Source organism: Hordeum vulgare, chromosome 7H (genome assembly GCF_904849725.1).
Source record: "Hordeum vulgare subsp. vulgare chromosome 7H, MorexV3_pseudomolecules_assembly, whole genome shotgun sequence".
In the NCBI taxonomy this organism is placed as follows: Eukaryota; Viridiplantae; Streptophyta; class Magnoliopsida; order Poales; family Poaceae; genus Hordeum; species Hordeum vulgare.
Window position 1 is genome coordinate 240,042,810 of NC_058524.1, and position 17,468 is coordinate 240,060,277.

Consider the following 17,468-nt stretch of genomic DNA (forward strand, 5'->3'; position numbering starts at 1 on the left):
TGATGGATCAGCCGGAGCGTGTTAGGTACTAACGCTCCCATCGCAGCATACCCAGCGAGGATTACCAACTGTTGTTGACGATGCATGATGTGAACCTCTCCAATTCAGAATGCATGAGTGTCCTTGGTAGGATCCAGGAAGGTGACACTAGGATACTCCCGTATGTGAAGAGAGACGTTACAAATGAACGTGCAAAGCTCCGTAGAGGGTTAACATTCCGAGACATGGATATGACAGTGAAGTATTTTGAGAGGAGGAAGGGTGAGAATCAAGAGTTTTTCTTTGCGAAACAGCAAGATCCTGCAACAAACTCTGTGACTGCCTTGTTTTGGGTTGATGGGAGAACAAGGGCGTTGTACCCGAAATACAAAGATTGTGTATTCTTCGATACAACATTCTGCACAAACAGATACAACATGCCATTTGCTCCTATAGTTGGTGTAAACAACCACCTCCAGACAATTGCACTAGGATGTGCCCTGTTGCCGGATGAAACTATTGACACATTTAAGTGAGTGTTCCAGCAGTGGATGGTTGCGATGGATAACGAGCATCCTGCCAGCATCATGACTGACCAGGACCAAGCCATGGCAACAGCCATTGATCAAGTGTTCCCGAACACTTGCCATAGGTGTTGCAAGTTTCATGTGCTTAGCAATGCACGGTCCAAGTTGGGGAGGTTGTTGAGCACGAACGAGGCTTTTGCAGATGTGTTCTACACTTGTATCAACCAAACTGAAACTGTTTTAGAATTTTAGGAAACATGGCAGCACATGTTGCATGGTTTTGAAGTTGCAGAAAACAAACACCTCAAGAATATGTGGCGAACAAGGCACACGTGGGCACTAGCATATTTCAAGAACAAATTCTTCCCGTTCACAAGCACAACAGGCAGGTCTGAGGGGCTCAACTCATATTTCAAGTCCCTGATTCGACCAGCTGACTCCGTTTGGAGGTTTGTGCAGCAATATGAAATGTGTCAGGAAACTATGCTTGATCGTGAGGACAATGCTGGATTCACTGGTGAAACAACAGCTCCACCACTATACTCTCGGTAGACATACTTCTCATGATTTGCCAAAAAATCAAAAAGCAAAACAAAAAAATTGTTGTTGTTGACTTATTTTTTCTTATGTTGTTGCAGCTACAACATTGAGCGCCAAGCTGATGCGTACTACACCCACAGTGTCTTTGGTAAGTTTCAGAAACAGGTGACAGCTTCTACTCGCTTCATTATCAACCAAGACATTGACTACCAAGGACATGGTGCCATGTTTGAGCTGAAAGCAACCTCCTATGAGAATCCGAAGGCATATTCTGTGCGTGTTGTGATGGACGAAGGGCTGTTTGAGTGCAGCTGCCACTACTTTGAGATGAATGGGCTGATTTGTGCACACATAATAAGGGCAATGGTTCATCTCAACGTGCAAGTAATTCCGCAGCAATACTTATTGGAGAGATGGTCTGAAGCAGCCACAACAAGCATGGGTAGAACTGGCAGGTTGCTGGACTTTGGGCACCCCTCGACAAACACTCTGAAATACAACTCGCTGTGTCGAAGGTTGACATGGCTTGCCTCTAATGCATGTTGCAATGATGATGCCTACAGAATATTGGATGATGCAATTAAAGCCCTTGAGCCTGCCATAGCAGCGGCCAAGAGAGGAGCCATGCATGTTCAACAAGCTGCACAGCAGAGTGAACCTCCAACAGCAGCCGCTGCGGCAACGGTACCACTAAATGGTGACATGCGACAATACCAAAGCTCCGATATGCTGCAAAACCCAGCTCGTGTGCCTAAGAAAGGGCGACCAACTGATAGAGAGAAGAGAAAGAAGACGCTTGTAGAGCAGCGAGATGATGAACAAAACAAGAAGATGAAAAATCAAGAGAAAAAAGCAACAACGTCAGGCAAGACAACAGCTCCAAAAAGGACTGTTCGTTGCAAGCACTGCAACGAATTAGGACACAACATTCAAACATGTGGCACCCTAAGAGCTGCAATGGAGGCAGCAACTACACCACAAAAATGCCAATTCTGCTCTGTGGTTGGACATGCAGTTCCACAATGTCAGTACTTGAGAGCTGTGCTTGCAAATGATCAAAGAGTTGGCCAAATGACGCAACTGAACCTGTAGGAAAAAAGATTGACAAAAAAATGGAGGCGACCAAACAGTAGACAATTTTTTTGTTTTATTTTCATCTTGATAAACAATAGACAGTGTTTGGAAAAACAGGGTCTGATTCATGTAGCTTCAGTTATTGTTGATCATATATTTTGTAACTGTACTTATTTCATCTCGTTATACAAAGTTTGATATATACTATTTCCTGCAACGAATGTCATGCTGCATAAAATGTGTTGCAGAAATGATTTACAAATAGAAACCCTGTTTCAGAAATGTGGTTGGAAGTAATGAAGCGAGAAAATAAGGAAGCAAAAATACAGTGTGGTCCCTGTTCATGATCTTGTTGTGTTTTAGTTGCTGCAAAAAAAAATACAGTGTGTCCCCTGTTCATGATCTTGTTACGGAAAAAATCTTGTTTATGTTGATTTTCATTTTTGCAAGGGCGTGCATATCTTGCAGAGATATATCCATGAGAAAAATTACTAATGTACCAAAATGTTACATAAAAAAACATGTTACACAGACATCATCACGATCATCCATCAGGAAAAACACATCATCAGGAAACACATCATCAGGATCAGGAAACTACCCGTTTGTATTTGGGATTTTGTCATGTGTACAAATGAGGATCAGGTAACTGCGAACTAGATAATGTACCATCTAGATAATGTACCACATCTACTAGAGAACTCCGTTGCAAAAACATGTCGCGTACACATGCACTGAAAAAAAGAAGCCTAAACTACTACTAGCTACGTCTTTTCAATCTAAGACTTTTTCAGCAACTTCTGGAGCTCCTCCTCCGAGCTGAGTGTGTTTTGCGGGTGTTTGAAAAGCTTTGCTGCGATGTACTTGCGGAAGTTGAGCAACGAAGTTGTGTCCTGATCGTACACATCAACAAAAGAAAAACACATGTTTAGATACTACTAGCAAAAAAAAGGGAAAAGCTATTGTGTGCGCAACAGAGATTACGCAACACATGTTTCACAAAAAAAAATGAGTAGCAAGAAAAGAGGAAAGGCAAAGTCATACTGTGCTGAATGGCTTTAACCCTTTTGCAGTTAAATTCTCCATGTATAGAATAGCAAACAAGCCGCAATCAAATCTGCCAGGGGCAAAAAGTTGGAGAAAAATGAGATCACATATATGAAATAAAAAGTTGCCATAAATAATGTATAATTGTGGAAAACACTACGTTGTTGACTGTTTTGGGTAGCCTGATGGATTGAAGCGCTCAAACTTGTCTAGATCATGCTTCCATGGGTTTCTTTCCCTGACCAGAGTTTTGAAGTTCTCTATCTGCAAAAATGGAGGTTGGTTGCTTTCGAAACATTGATTTGAAAAAAAATCATGGATGGCGAGAAAAGAAGAAAACAAATGCTAACCCATACCAAATTGCAACAAGGCTTCTCGAGGATACTGACATAGTCAGAGTCTTGACTGTTGGAGTCGAAAACGTTTAACTGTTTATGCATCAAGTTTACAACGACAAGCGCCCAATGATCTTGTTTCACAATGGTGAAGAACAACTGCAAAAATGAATTATACAGGGGTCGGTTGGTGTTGTCATGGGGGACGCTGGCCAATCTGTGGTGGCCTGGTACTGTCATGCATATCGTGGAGTTGCAGAAAAAGCATATGCAACTTCGGAATACTACTACCCTGACTCTCCACACACTGGATGCTATCTACTCGTTTCAATGCAGAAGCAAAAAGTTTTAAAAAAAGTCGCAGCATGTGAAAGGCAGAAGCACATTTTAAACATTTTTAGTTGGAGAATTAGTTGCAGCATTTTTTATTGCATAATTGGTGTTGTTGTAGTTATTTCTGCAACGGTGGAAGAATTATTTCGCAACGGTGGTCTAGTTGTTGAAAGTTTCTGCAACATATGTCATGGTTTTGAAATTAACAAAAAGCCTTACTTGATCAGATTTGGCAATGTCGTTCTTCTCACAGGCCCTTTTGAAATCTTTGTTGCATGAATTTGGATTGAATGAACTTGGGTCCACACTGAGTTTTGTCTGTATACATAAGCAAAAACATCGCAACAAACAGAAAGTGAAAAAGGAGTGTGGCTATCATCTAAAACATACTATGTTGCGTTGAAAATTGTCAAGTGACAACAATATGGAACAAGATGGATAGTTAACTCACAGCAACATGCGGTGAGAATGCAAACTTCCTAGGCTTGCTTGAGTTGTACATGTGCTCAATGTTGAAACTTTCAATATAGAGTGACATCACCTCGTTGTTCACATGAGCCCACTTTTTGAGCCCGTTGCTGAAATGTTTGAATGAAATATCAAAACCACCTATCCTTATGAATGAAGGGCTAATTTGTTACAAGAGAGGACAGAAACTTGGTTAGTACTTGTGAAACTATTGTTCTGGTTTATTTTATCTCAGCACACAAAAAAGAAAAAATGCATGAAAAGAAACTTACAGTGGCTCGCCTCGAGGTGGGTCCTTTATCTTGTAATTGGTACAACAGTACCTCTGGTATATCGCATCATCCATTGCATCAATTTTTTTATTCTTCATTTTCGGCAACTTTGTTGCGGTTGTTTCGGTAGGTGCAGCTCGCTTAAGTGTAGGATGCTTGTGATCATGGCCTCGCCCGCTGCTGACTTCAACCTGTGCCTCCTCTGTTATATCATCAATACAAGCTTCTGCCCAAAAAAATGAAAAAAGATAGCGGAAAGAAATAGTGAGTAACAGTTTTGAATCATACATGTGCTGAGTTTCAAAAATAAAGAAAAGTGGAGTGACATGTTGCGTAAACAAAAAAATGCAGGAATGACTTATAGAAACCTGCAGGGCCAGTTGATATTGGCGGGATCCTCGCAAGTGGAGTGACATCATAAACAGGACCGGGTGAAGTGGCAGCAGCAAAAAGGTTGTCAAACTTCGGGCTCCCCTCTCGAATCTCCATGAATGACTCAATATCAACAGCAGGTGACCTAGGAGGTGATTCAACTTGTGGCACATCCTGAAACAGCAAAGCATCGGGGCTACCAGGTTCAAACAATCCAAAAGAAGGCCCATCTTCAAGAGTTCCTGGCCTCCTAATCAAATTCCCGCATGGGTAGGATGTGCTGCGAGGCGACATTCGTTCAAATTTGTTTGCTTCGCTGCATATATCTTCTCCCTTTGCATTGCTGAAATCAATTCCAGAGTTGTGCTTACTCTTACTCGTGTGGGGTTGATGGGCAAAATCTCTTTTACCGACTAAAACTTTTGTTTCAACGCTATTTGTGTCATTCAGTTGAGAGGCTTGCTGCACAGTTGAGGCTGTGAACGTGCATTGAGCAGTTGCTGTAGTAACTTGTACCCTGATTTCATGCTGCTTAGGCTGCTGCGGAGATGAAATATTCACAGTTGCATTGGCAGTTCCTGTAGTACTGTCAAGTTGCTTCTGCTGTTGCGGAGACGAGTCGCTAGCAGTTGCATTGCATGTGGCAGGAGCAGGAGCTGCTGGTACATCAAAAGTGACATCTGGGCATTCATGTTTTGCTTCGTCACTCCTAAATCCAGCTTTCGATGCCTCAGACAACATCAGTCCCATTTGTTTGCGGTAGATGCCCTCCAACAAACTCCCAAAAGAGCTCAATGCACCTTTAAGTTCTGCAGCATGGATATCTTTGTGCTTGTTGAATATAGCACGCATGTGTGGGGGCAGCTGGATTGCATAAAAAACAAAAAACATTAGCTACAAAAGTTTTCATATTTCCCATCAAGCAAAAAAGAAAAAAGAATGCAACAAAAAGCAGAGAGTTGCAAAAAAGAAAAAAAATGCAATTTGGCTCACCTCTGAATCCTCAAATGTGGGTAGAGGGTGCAGCCAGTCCTCCAAAGAGCCGCAAACATCATCACCACCCCCCATGTTTTTCGGAGGTGGCTCATGCACATTCCGCGCTCTGCCATCGGCTTCGTTTGTATCACTTTCTGTTGGTTGTTCAGCGCCATCAGCATCTCTGTTAACGGGATTCTCTATTGCGGACACACTAGCTATGTTGGGTAACTGGGCAACCTGCTCTATGTATGACAGAAACTTGGTTGTTGCGTAAGGTGTAGTGGAGCTGAACTGCATTCCAGACAAGTAAACATATTGAAAAAAACTTGGAATAATATACAAAGTTGCAATTGCAAAAAAATAAAGACGAAGGTATTGTTTCAACAGTTTAAAAAAAACAATACTTACAGGGCGCTTCCCGAAACCATCTTCCATGGTATCAACTGCAATGACAGCGGTGAAATCCAACTCCTTCACAAAACAAGCCCGTGGCAGAGAATAGTCGATGCTATGATCAACTATGCATCCTCTTGGGATGTCAATGTGGTCCATGTAAATTACCTACAAAAAAAAGAAGAGACGCAGAAGCAACTGTAAAAACCAAAATATGCTCCGGAAAACATAAAAGGGGTAAGTTGCGGGAATGAAGGGAAGTACCGGAAGCATTGGTAGACAACCACCAATATGGAATTTTAGTTTGCCTTCATTCCTCTTATCCTGGTATTTCTTAACTTCCCTCATTGCATCTAACAAAATATGCTCATCCCACTCAAACTCGTGGACAACACTCATGTCTTGCAAACTGTGCAGATATTCAAGAGGCACCATGTTTCCTGTACCAGGAGCTAGGACCAACGAAAGGCAAAGTAGAATCCATGTCCTATCAATGGTATCCTCATCGTCATCATCAGCGTTTGATAAGATAGAAACTGTGGTTGGTATTGGAGCCCTTTCGCCTTCCAAGTAAATTTCACGAAAATCTGCTTTCCCCCTTTTCCCAAATTCGAGTGGCCTGCTTCCAGATGGTACATTAAAGATCTTCTTAACCAAATCCCTAGTGAGAGAGATTTTCTTGCGGTCAGTTAACCTATGAGACATAAGAAAATCAGCACTTGTTTCGGAAAAATAAAATCAAAAAAATGAAAAGAAGCAAAAAAACAGCAAACACATACTTGAGCAGCCGCTTCTTGGTATCAATCCTCATGACTATGAAATCAACAAGCGCCTCTGGAGGAGGAGGCAAAGGAGAGATATGAAGCAAATCCCCGAAAGAGGACTTGCTTATGACATCCCTCTTTTTCCCTTTGACGGTGTTGGCTATCTCGCGTAGCCGCTTTGCTGACCATCGGGTTATATAGATACCCATGCTGCAAAAACAAAAACATGAGCTACATAGAGCAGGCATAACTGGATTTTCATAAAAAACACTGCCTAATTACCATATCCTCATAAAATTTAGGAAAAATACAATAAAACATGAAACAAGGTCACCGCAACAAAAGAGCACTACTAAAACAAATGAACACCGCTAGAGAGAAACTGAAATTGAGTTTACATATGAATATATCGACACTATCGTCAATTAACTGAAATAGGCATGTGCAACAGCAACAATTTAGACAAAAAGCACACAGAAGATCTGCACGTAGAATTTCCTGAAACTGGTTTTACACACCACACCCAAATCTCTAGTTCTCTAATCTGCATGTGCAACAGCAATGATTTAGGCAAAAGCACGCAATGGTTTCCTGAAACTGAGTTTACGTCTTATGATATATCGACACTTTCGTCAGTTAACTGAACTCAGCTAACAGATCAAGATTTTGATGATAAACTTGTCCATTCATTCAAGACTCTGATAAAATTCTAGGTGAAGGCTACAGCAATCAGTAGCCTCCTTACACAAAGACAATAACCAAAATCACCACATTCCTCGACGGAGCACCAGGAAACTGGTCCTGCCGGCTAGCTGCGGTCGGGTTTGCTTCGGCTACGCTCAAACGGAAGGAAGAAATGTTTAGTGGCGTTTCTTCAAAAGAAACGACAGTACTAGAAGAAGGGAGCTTAGCCGAAGAAATGTTCAACCCCTGATCAAGACCCTAGTTACTTTAGTCTAGTATTAGTAATATGATCTACCATGGCTTCAAGCTTATATTATCAGTAAAAGAAAAGAAGCAGTCATCACCATGGAAATGACAGAAAGGTGTCAGGCTTCATTTTCCTATATGCAAAACATGCTTGCGACCGAGCTCCAGGGCATCATCTGTTGAGTAAAATTGTTGATTTCTGCAACAAGATGCAGCATACAACAGGTTCGCTAAGAAATCTGTAATGCACCGACACCGAGCTTCCTTTTCCTCTGCGGAACACCGGAAAAAGTGGTCCTGCCGGCTAGCTGCAGATGGCGGTGCGGTGCTTGCGCACGGAGGGGCGACGGGTAGCGCTGCGGGATCCGGGGCAGAACCTCACGCTGCCGGCAGGCGAGTGGCGCTGTGGTGCTTGCGGTGCGTGAGCAACGGGTGGCGCTGCGGGATCCAGAGGAGAACCGCGGGATCTAACGGAGCATGGGGCGGAGGCTGGCACTGCAGGATCCAGGCGAGAGCCGTACCTGCTTGGGTCGTCGACGACCGCCGCCACTCTTGAAGAAGTCGTCGTCGCCGGCTTCGCGCCGTCGTCCTCCCAGATCCAGTCGCCGTCGACTCCCCAATCCCTCCAGCTGTGGTCAACTGCTTCAGCTGCAGGAACAAACGGAACGCAGAGTTTCCCTTTGCTTCAGCTGCAAGAACGAACGGACTGAAACTGATGGCAAGTTTCAGGAAAACGGTCACCACTCGGTCACGGACCCGCCGGCTGCGGGAATAATTTGAGCCGTTAGATCAGAAAAGGATCTACGGACCAAGAGGCGGCGGACGACAAACGCTGATCCGTCGGTGGGACGACAGCGTTTTCCTATATTTAAGCCTTCCAAGATCCACATATTTCTTTCAGTGTATACATATGTTTCACCTCGCAATCTCTTTACTCAATCTTTGGAGTTATTTGACATTGTTGGTTGTCCGTCACCACCTGTTGCATGGTAAGAACTTGTAACATATTTGTATTTCCTTTACTATAAGCGCTTTACCACCACATCCTAGTAGTTCATAGGAACATTATCTCGAATTTTATTTCTTGTTTCTACTAATCATGACATGATCCAGAGTTAGAAGTTCTGAGACGATCGACACATCTTCACCACAACGCACTACTAGAGAAATGGTTAGCCACAACTTACGTTGGTGGTGCGCATTTTCGGCCAACGTCGGCACTAATAATTTTAAATAGTGCTGGTGTGGGCTAAATTCGTACGTCATAACTATTAGCTTAGTGCTGGTGTTGCACATTAGGCCCGACGTTGCGCATTCAGGCCCATTAGGCCCACGCCAGCACTGTCGGCTCTCGACGTAGTAAAAAACCTTTATCCTTCCTCATTCTCTCAATCCCCAACTCCAGCAGTCCTCCCTTCTCTCGATCCCCTCCGCCGGCCCGCAAGATGTTGCCGCCGCCCGATGCTGCCCGTCTCCGCTCGACGCCCCGCCCACCGTCGCCCGCCCTGACGCTCGTCGTCACCCTGCCCGATGTCGCCCGCAAACCCTCCTTGCTTTGAGTATGTTGTTATCTCCGCTTCTTTTTTTATGCAAAGAAAAAACTAGAATGCTAGATTGCAATAAACAAATTTGCCATGATAGACAAAACTAGAATCCTAGATTGCTAGAAACTAATTCGTAATCATAGAAAATACTAGAATGCTAGATTGCTAGAAACTAATTTGCCATGATAGAAAAATCTAGAATGCTAGATTGCTAAAAAAACTAGAATGGATGATTTATTTTGCTGCTTCATTAGATGAATCCGCCTTGATAGGGATAAACTGTTGTACTACTAGTTGTTTAGTTCATCAGTACTACTAGCCTTATACATAATGATTCGTAATACTTATACATAATTTGAAACAGAACACATGAAAAATTCATCAAGCAAAAAAGAATTGGTGGGTGACGTGGAGTAGAGGAATCAATGGCTCTTAGAGTTGTCAGAGTGGAGCATCAAAAATCTCGAAGAATACAATGTCGGAGTGAAGAAAGAAAATTATAGTCTGCTCACAGAGGGTGCTAATGCCCTCACTAATTCAAAAAACTGAGGGAGTTGATGGATGAGTTGACGGAGGAGAGGGATAAATTAGAGCTGAAGAAAAAACAACTCAGGACAGACAGGATTGAACTACAAACAACCGTTCTCATTTCAAACAAGATGGAGAGAGCAATCGGAAGAAGATGCGCGAACTGCGGATAATCCTTGATGTTGAAGAGTAGTTAGTTGATGAGTACTCCCTCCCTTCCAAAATTCTTGTCTTAACTTTGTTTAGAAATGGATGTATCTAAATACTAAAACTTGACTAGATACATTTATATCTAAACAAATCTAAGACAAGAATTTTGGGATGGAGGGAGTACTAATTAAGTTTTAAACTATATGTTTATGAGTATGTTTAAATGATTAGTACTAAGTTTTAAACTATCAAGTTTATGAATATGTTTAAATTATCAGTACCTTTTGTGACGTTTAACCTCTAAGTTTTTTAAGTAGTATTTTTTTATTATCAAAAAAACAAATTGCTGGCGTTGGACAAATGGACATGCCATAAACATGTAATATACTGCTGGCGTGGGACCCAACGCCAGAAGTATTTTTTAACCGTGACGTCATATTGGTGGTGTCGGGTGTCTACGCCAACAAGGCCATTTTTCCACACCATAGCTAGGTTTTTTTGCACTAGGACGAGAGGTGTGACAACACACACAAGCATATGGTTGGGTTATCTTTCTACCTCCATTTGAGGGCTGATTTAATCATGCTATTTAGCTTGCTTGGGAGCTTGAGGTAGTATATTTTTTACTAGCCATGATTTTCTGAACTTGAGCAAGTACGAGATGCCACCGAGAATTTGTTGGTCTTGCTTCCGTTTGGTGGGGTATGTATCATAAGAAAATATTGATAATAAACCACAAGTTGGAGAGATTTGAAAGATGTATTGAGACATTAATTTGTTCCTCCTTACTATCATCATGATTTGCTTTGCAAATTGGAACAATTTAAACAAGGCAGTAACACTCTTAATTCTTACTACCAAGAGTTTAAATCTTATATGCATCATTGACATACAAGAGTTCGAGAATATTAAAACGATAAATTTTTTTCATGGTTTAATATTGACATTCATGCAAGATTTCATTGCATTCCTCATTGCATTACTGGTGTGTATGTTCGTACTTGTACCTTTGAGAGACGGATGCAAAAGGATGAAGTGGGCCACTACGACTACTACTATTCTAGTTCATGCCCACCCCACCAGTTGTTTCCTCCATTGTTGCACCATTGCACCTATAGCGGCAACACCTCATATTGTGGGCGCGATATTGCGTCAAGTATATGGTACATTGTCATCATCTGTACCTACACCATTTGTATTGTTGTGACAAGGTAACAATAAAGGTAATGATGACATAATTTCACATGAGGATGATCAATGCCTAGTTCACTTGAATACATCATTTCTTGAGTTACATGTTGTATTTTAGAGAATCATGTTACTATTATAAATGTGTCATGTGATCAAACAACTGAAATGCCAATAATTTAGAGTGCACATATTGAATTAATTGTTTATGAGAAAGAACCATATGAATCGGTGACTAAATCTAATTTTGATCAAGTACAATTGATTAGACATGAGGACATTGTATCTACAATGTTGCATGCTAATTCTTTGTATTTTGTGGTTTTGAATTCACCCATGACTTTGTCATGTGTGAAAATCAAAATAAATGAAATCACATGTTAGAACTCATAGGAAAGTGTTTAGGCCTCTAATTTTACTTTTAACTTGATTGAAAAGTATGGCGTAAACAATGATTGCATAAGATTTGCATCACGAGAGATGGTCATGCGAGCTTGAATGAAATGAAAACAATTGTGCCAATGCTTAATCATTTGGATATGACTTCTAATCTTGGTGATGATTCTGTGTCAAATGACTTGTTGCATGTTTGCACATTTAAGCATGTTGTAGCATGTAATTATGAAACTATTAAAGTTTATTCACCAATATAGGGATGGTTTAATGATGAGCATTGCAAACTTTTGATATGAATAAGAGCTTCACTTACATGTGCAAACTAAATTGCAATGTTTTCATGCCTTCTACTTCTTGTGATAATATTTTAATCATGCCTTCTACTTCTTGTGATAATATTTTTTCTTTATATTTCACTACATATGAAAGTTAAAATATTATCACAAGAAGTAGAAGGCATGAAAATATTGTAACTCAGTTTGCCCATATAAGTGAAGCTCTAATTCATATCAAAAGATTGACAATGCTCATCATTAAACCATCCCAACATTGGTAAATAAACGATAATAGTTTCATTATTACATGCTACAACAATTCTTAAATAAGTAAACATGCAACAAGTCATTCGACATAGAATCATCAGCAAGATTAAATGGCATATTAAAATGATTAAACATTGGCATAATTATTTTCATTTGTTTCAAGCTAGCATGATCATCACTCATGATGCAAATCTTATGCACACAAAAATGCATTATCTATGCCATACCCTCCAATGAGTTAAAAGTAAAATTAATGGCGTAAACACTTTGCAATGATTTCAAACATGTGATTTCAGTTCTTTTGATTTTTCGCATGTGACAAAGGCATGGGTGAATTCAAAACCACAAAATACAAAGAATTAGACATGCCATAAAAGTCGGTGAAGTATTTTTAACCTGAATAACATAAATAAATTAGTGCATAGCTTGTGTTAGAAATCACCTCACAAATCTACATGCATGCAATATTCTTGGTCGTATACAAGATAGTCATGTCCTCATCATCCTGAAACTTACTCACATAGTAAATGTGTCACCTGTGTAAAACAAGGGAACTAGGATGACATGTACCTATACAATATGTACACATTGTCCTTTTTGTTAGACACGTTTCAGATTAAGCAATGCCGAGGATGACATCATTTTGAAGATGTGGAGGATGATGAGGACATGAATACCTTGGATACGACCAAAAATATTGTATACATGCATATTTGTGAGGAGATTTCTAACACAAATTATGCAATAATTTGTTTATGTTATTCCTGACAAAAATACTTCAGGGACTTTTATGTCGTGTCTAATTGCAGGTGTATTGGGCACTTGTACAAACCACGTATGAAGATAAAGGAAAAAGAGATGATTATGTGTTGTTCAAGAAGTCATCTCAAGTCACTTTTGGCCCAAGAGAAGACAGAGACCAAGTCCCTCATGTTTTGGACTCAGATTCAGACTACAGAGACACGCCTGACTTTAAACACCTCTAAGTTTTGCATGTTGATTCCGAATAAGTGACTCTCTTTTTTTGTTGCAAAGATTATCTCATGAACTTTCCAAAACAATTGGATTCACCTTCAAATTCATGCAGAAAATAGAGATATCACCAAAACATTATGACACTCTAGCGGAATCTTAGTCAACTACATGTCAAAAGGTGTTGTGTCACCTCCACTTGGGCTCATGGGCCTTGTACGACCTAGGGTTATGTTTAGGATACCTTGGGACGTCCTACCACCTCCTTGACTGTCACATCCCTAATCCTTAAGCAAGTTAGTCTTGTGCTCATGTCTTCTTTGCATTTGCATCTAAGAAGTTTCAACAAAAACAACAAAGTGGCAAAGGAAAAACTCAAAACCCTAGCCACTATTTCAATTAAAGGAAACCTCAAACTTGTTCAAATCAATGAACCCAAAATGGCCTCAAGAAATGTTCAAACTTTCTGATAAATCATGAAAGTAAATGAGCATTGGAGAAAACTATTTTCTTGACACCTTAAGCATTTTTAAATTAATACAAAAGCCACTGGTTTCAAACTTTAAATTTGAAATCAGAATCTATAAATTTCCAAAAATGTTGAAAACTTTGGAAATGGTTGGGAATGTTATAACAATATTTCAGGAGGTCTAAAATAGTTTTTACGTTTTGTTTTGGAGCTGAAATAATTAGCAAAACAATAGTTAGCAAAACAGAAAAACAAAAACAGAAAAAAAAATGGGAAACCCTTACCTGTCGCCTAGCCTGGCCCGGCCCATCTCCCTCGCTCGTCCCCTCCCTCACGCCAGTAGGCAGCAGGAGGTGGCCGCCGCCTCCTCCGGCGCGGCCACGCACCTGTGCGCCTGCCTGGCCGCCGCCTCGCGCTGGCAAGGCTGGGGATAAGCCCCCTGAGGCCTCCCCTATCCATTCCCCAGCACCGTTCTTCCTCACCTCTCGGATCTTGCCTCCCTCCTGCTGCCGCCATTGGAGCCGAGCTCGAGCTCGAGCCGCAACACCTCTAGCCATGGGATCGCGCCTCCGAGTAGTCTGTTAGCTCCGCCTCGTCGCCCTGGTCATCTCTGCAGAAGCCGAAGCCACCCCAAGCTCTGCATCGCCCCCAACGCCGTCGTCTTCCACCTCCGGCCGCCGGACCTCTCCCGTCGATTCGCTCCCTCCGGCGCATCCCCGAGCCCCTCTTCAGCACCATCGGAACCGTCGTGAGCTCATCGTCGTTTCCCCTCTCGCCCCACGCTCTCCCGTGCATCGTAGCCTAGTTCCCCACCAAGGCCGAGAGCTCCTCGCCGCCGGCCATGTCGTCGCCGTCGCTGTGGTGTCCGATCCACACGCTCGAGCTAGGATTCGAGCTCCTGGAGCCTCCAGGAGCGTGTCGAGCCCTCCAGCAGCCCTCCCCGTGCCCTAGAGCCGTCTCTCATAGAAGGCTGAGCTTCGGCCGCCGCTCCGGCTCGTCGTCGGCGCCTTTTCCGGCGACCCTAGCCTCCCCTGATGCTTCTGCCAGATCGGCCACTTCGCCAGCGTGCCGTAGCTGCAGCGCCGTTTTGGTGCTGTGCAGCGCCGTTTAGGTCGCCTCCGGCGAGCCCTCCGCCGCGGGCCTGGTCGCCGGCGACCACTCTCCGGTGGGGGTCGACGTGGCAAAGCTAACCCAGCAGCTCAGGGCTTAATCACTCGCTGACAAGTGGGCCCAAGGCCAAGTCAAACCTCAATTAGGACTGGTCAGCGCGGGATTAGTCCCAGAGAGGCTGACCAGTGGGCCCCCCCTGTCAGGTTTGACCTGAACAGGTCGGCTGACCTACTGACGTCAGTCTGATGCAATAAATAGAATTTCCGGTATAAAACTAATTCAGGAAATTGCTAAAACTTGTAAAAATCATAGAAATTAATCTGTAACTCCAATGAAAATAATTTATATATGAAAAAGTATCAGAAAAAATCAAGGATTCTGATTATGCTATTTTCAACTATGTTTGAAAAAGTTACAGAACCCTAAATTGTGGAATAAGGAATAATTCAATTCTTATAATTACTTTTTAAATGGAATTTGGAAAATTATTCAAATTTCATTATGAATACAATGATCACCACTTTCCTAATTACAAATCAGTACCATAACATGACATTTCATGCATGTTAACATCAAGTTGATCTGAGCATGAGGTCGAATCAATTAAAACGGTATCCGAATACCCCGTTTGGAATTGATATTCGAATGCGATTCAAATCAACTCTAAATCTAATACATATTGAAAATAATAACTTATCACCTTGCATTCTCATGCCATGCTCATGCATCATTTTGAGTGCATATGATTGTTATTGAATGTTGCCATTCATTTCGGTAGGCTCCGCACCCCCGGATTCCACCGAATATCCGTCTGACGGATATCGTTCCTCCTCTGAGCAACAAGGCAAGCAACCCCTTTGATCATCCCGATAACTCCCATGTTCTTGCTCCTGCACCTAATTATTGCATTTAAGATCAAATGCTTCAACTGCTTTTGCCACGATAGTTGAACCCACTTCCTTTGCATGACTTAACCTTGTCACAGTAAATAGCCGAACCTTGCAACCTAGCATACCTGGTAGTTTCTTGAGCTATGATGTGCCTTATCCTGCTATGCATGCTATGCTTAGAGTTGTGTATGGTCTGTCATCTGGGAGATGAACAGAAATGTGGAATGTGTTCGGTGAGCAAAGGTTGTGTGTTGAACTTGATTTGGTAAAGGTACCGGTGAAAGGCTATGTAGGAGTACATGGCGGGTTGTTTCATTGGAACCGTCCTTAGGAACTGAGTTCCGTGTATGTAATCCAAGACTAGATACTACCACATGCTGGGCCCTGAAATATGACCCCGCTCGGCCTATTAATCGCATAGTACTCGGTCCAGGAGCTGCAAGTAGTTTCTGGTGTTTATAGTAATGCTGGAGGCCGTGCATGGTGCTGACCTGAGAGGTGGGCCGTGATGCGGTAGGCAGTGGCACGGTGTACCAAGTGGCACCCGGATGGTGGGCTTGGGAACCCTGCGCACATCGTTTGAGGCTGTGGCGGAAACCTCGGCCGGACTTCCGTATGGGTTACTCTCAGATAGGCGATAAACCTGGACTAGGTACTAGTGTGGTTAACGGTCGTGGCCGACTCCCTCGCTGGGCTTCCGCTTGAAGGTTGCCGAGGTGCATGACGTGCACATGGCGATAAGTGGCGAGAGCGTGTGTGACGAAGTACACCCCTGCAGGGTTATGATCTATTCGAATAGCCGCGTCCGCGGATATGGACTACTTGGAGACATATGTTGTTCATAGATAACTTCAACGGCTACTCATAAAATTGCCAAGATAAGCGTGAGTGTCGTGGACGGCATTTCCGTACGGCGACGGAATGATTCTACGATAGTGTATTGTTGTGGTGTTAGTGGACTCGTGTGCGAGAAATCAAGTTGTCAAAATTATTTAAAAATGTAAGTGTCTAGCCACGAGTCATATGTTGGCTTCCCGCATGAAACCCCACAATACCTTTTGATACCTTGCATGAGTAGTTAGTCATCCTAAAGTCTTGCTGAGTACCTTCGTACTCATGTTTTCTTAATAAATGTTGCAGAGGTTGCTAATGACCCTAATGGAGGGTTCTTCGTAGACATCGACGACGACGAGTAGCTGGTGTCCAAGCTACGATCTGTGCCTACGTCGGCTCTGTAGTATAGTCGGCCATGTGCCTTCTAGTTGCCCTGTCTGTACCCAGACAGTTTATAACTCTTCCGCTGGCTTGTATTTGTATGACTGCTATTATGGGTCGTGAGACCCTTAATGTGTAATATTATGTGTGTGGCTCTTCCAAGCCTCTTAAATAAAGGTTGTATGTTTATGGTTATGTTGTGATGCCATCGATGTATCTATACATATCGGTATGCCATGCGTACGTGTGTCGTACTTGATATGTATGGGGTTCGATTACCTAGTCGTGAACTTTAGTAGCACTCCTTACAAGGAAATGCCCCTTTGTGATCCAACGAGCCTTGGTAGTTCGCTACTGCTCCGGACACATTGGTTGACCGGCATGTGTCCTTCTTAGCTGCTGTGTCTGTCCCCTTTGGGGAAATGTCACGCGATGTAATGGAGTCCTTGTAG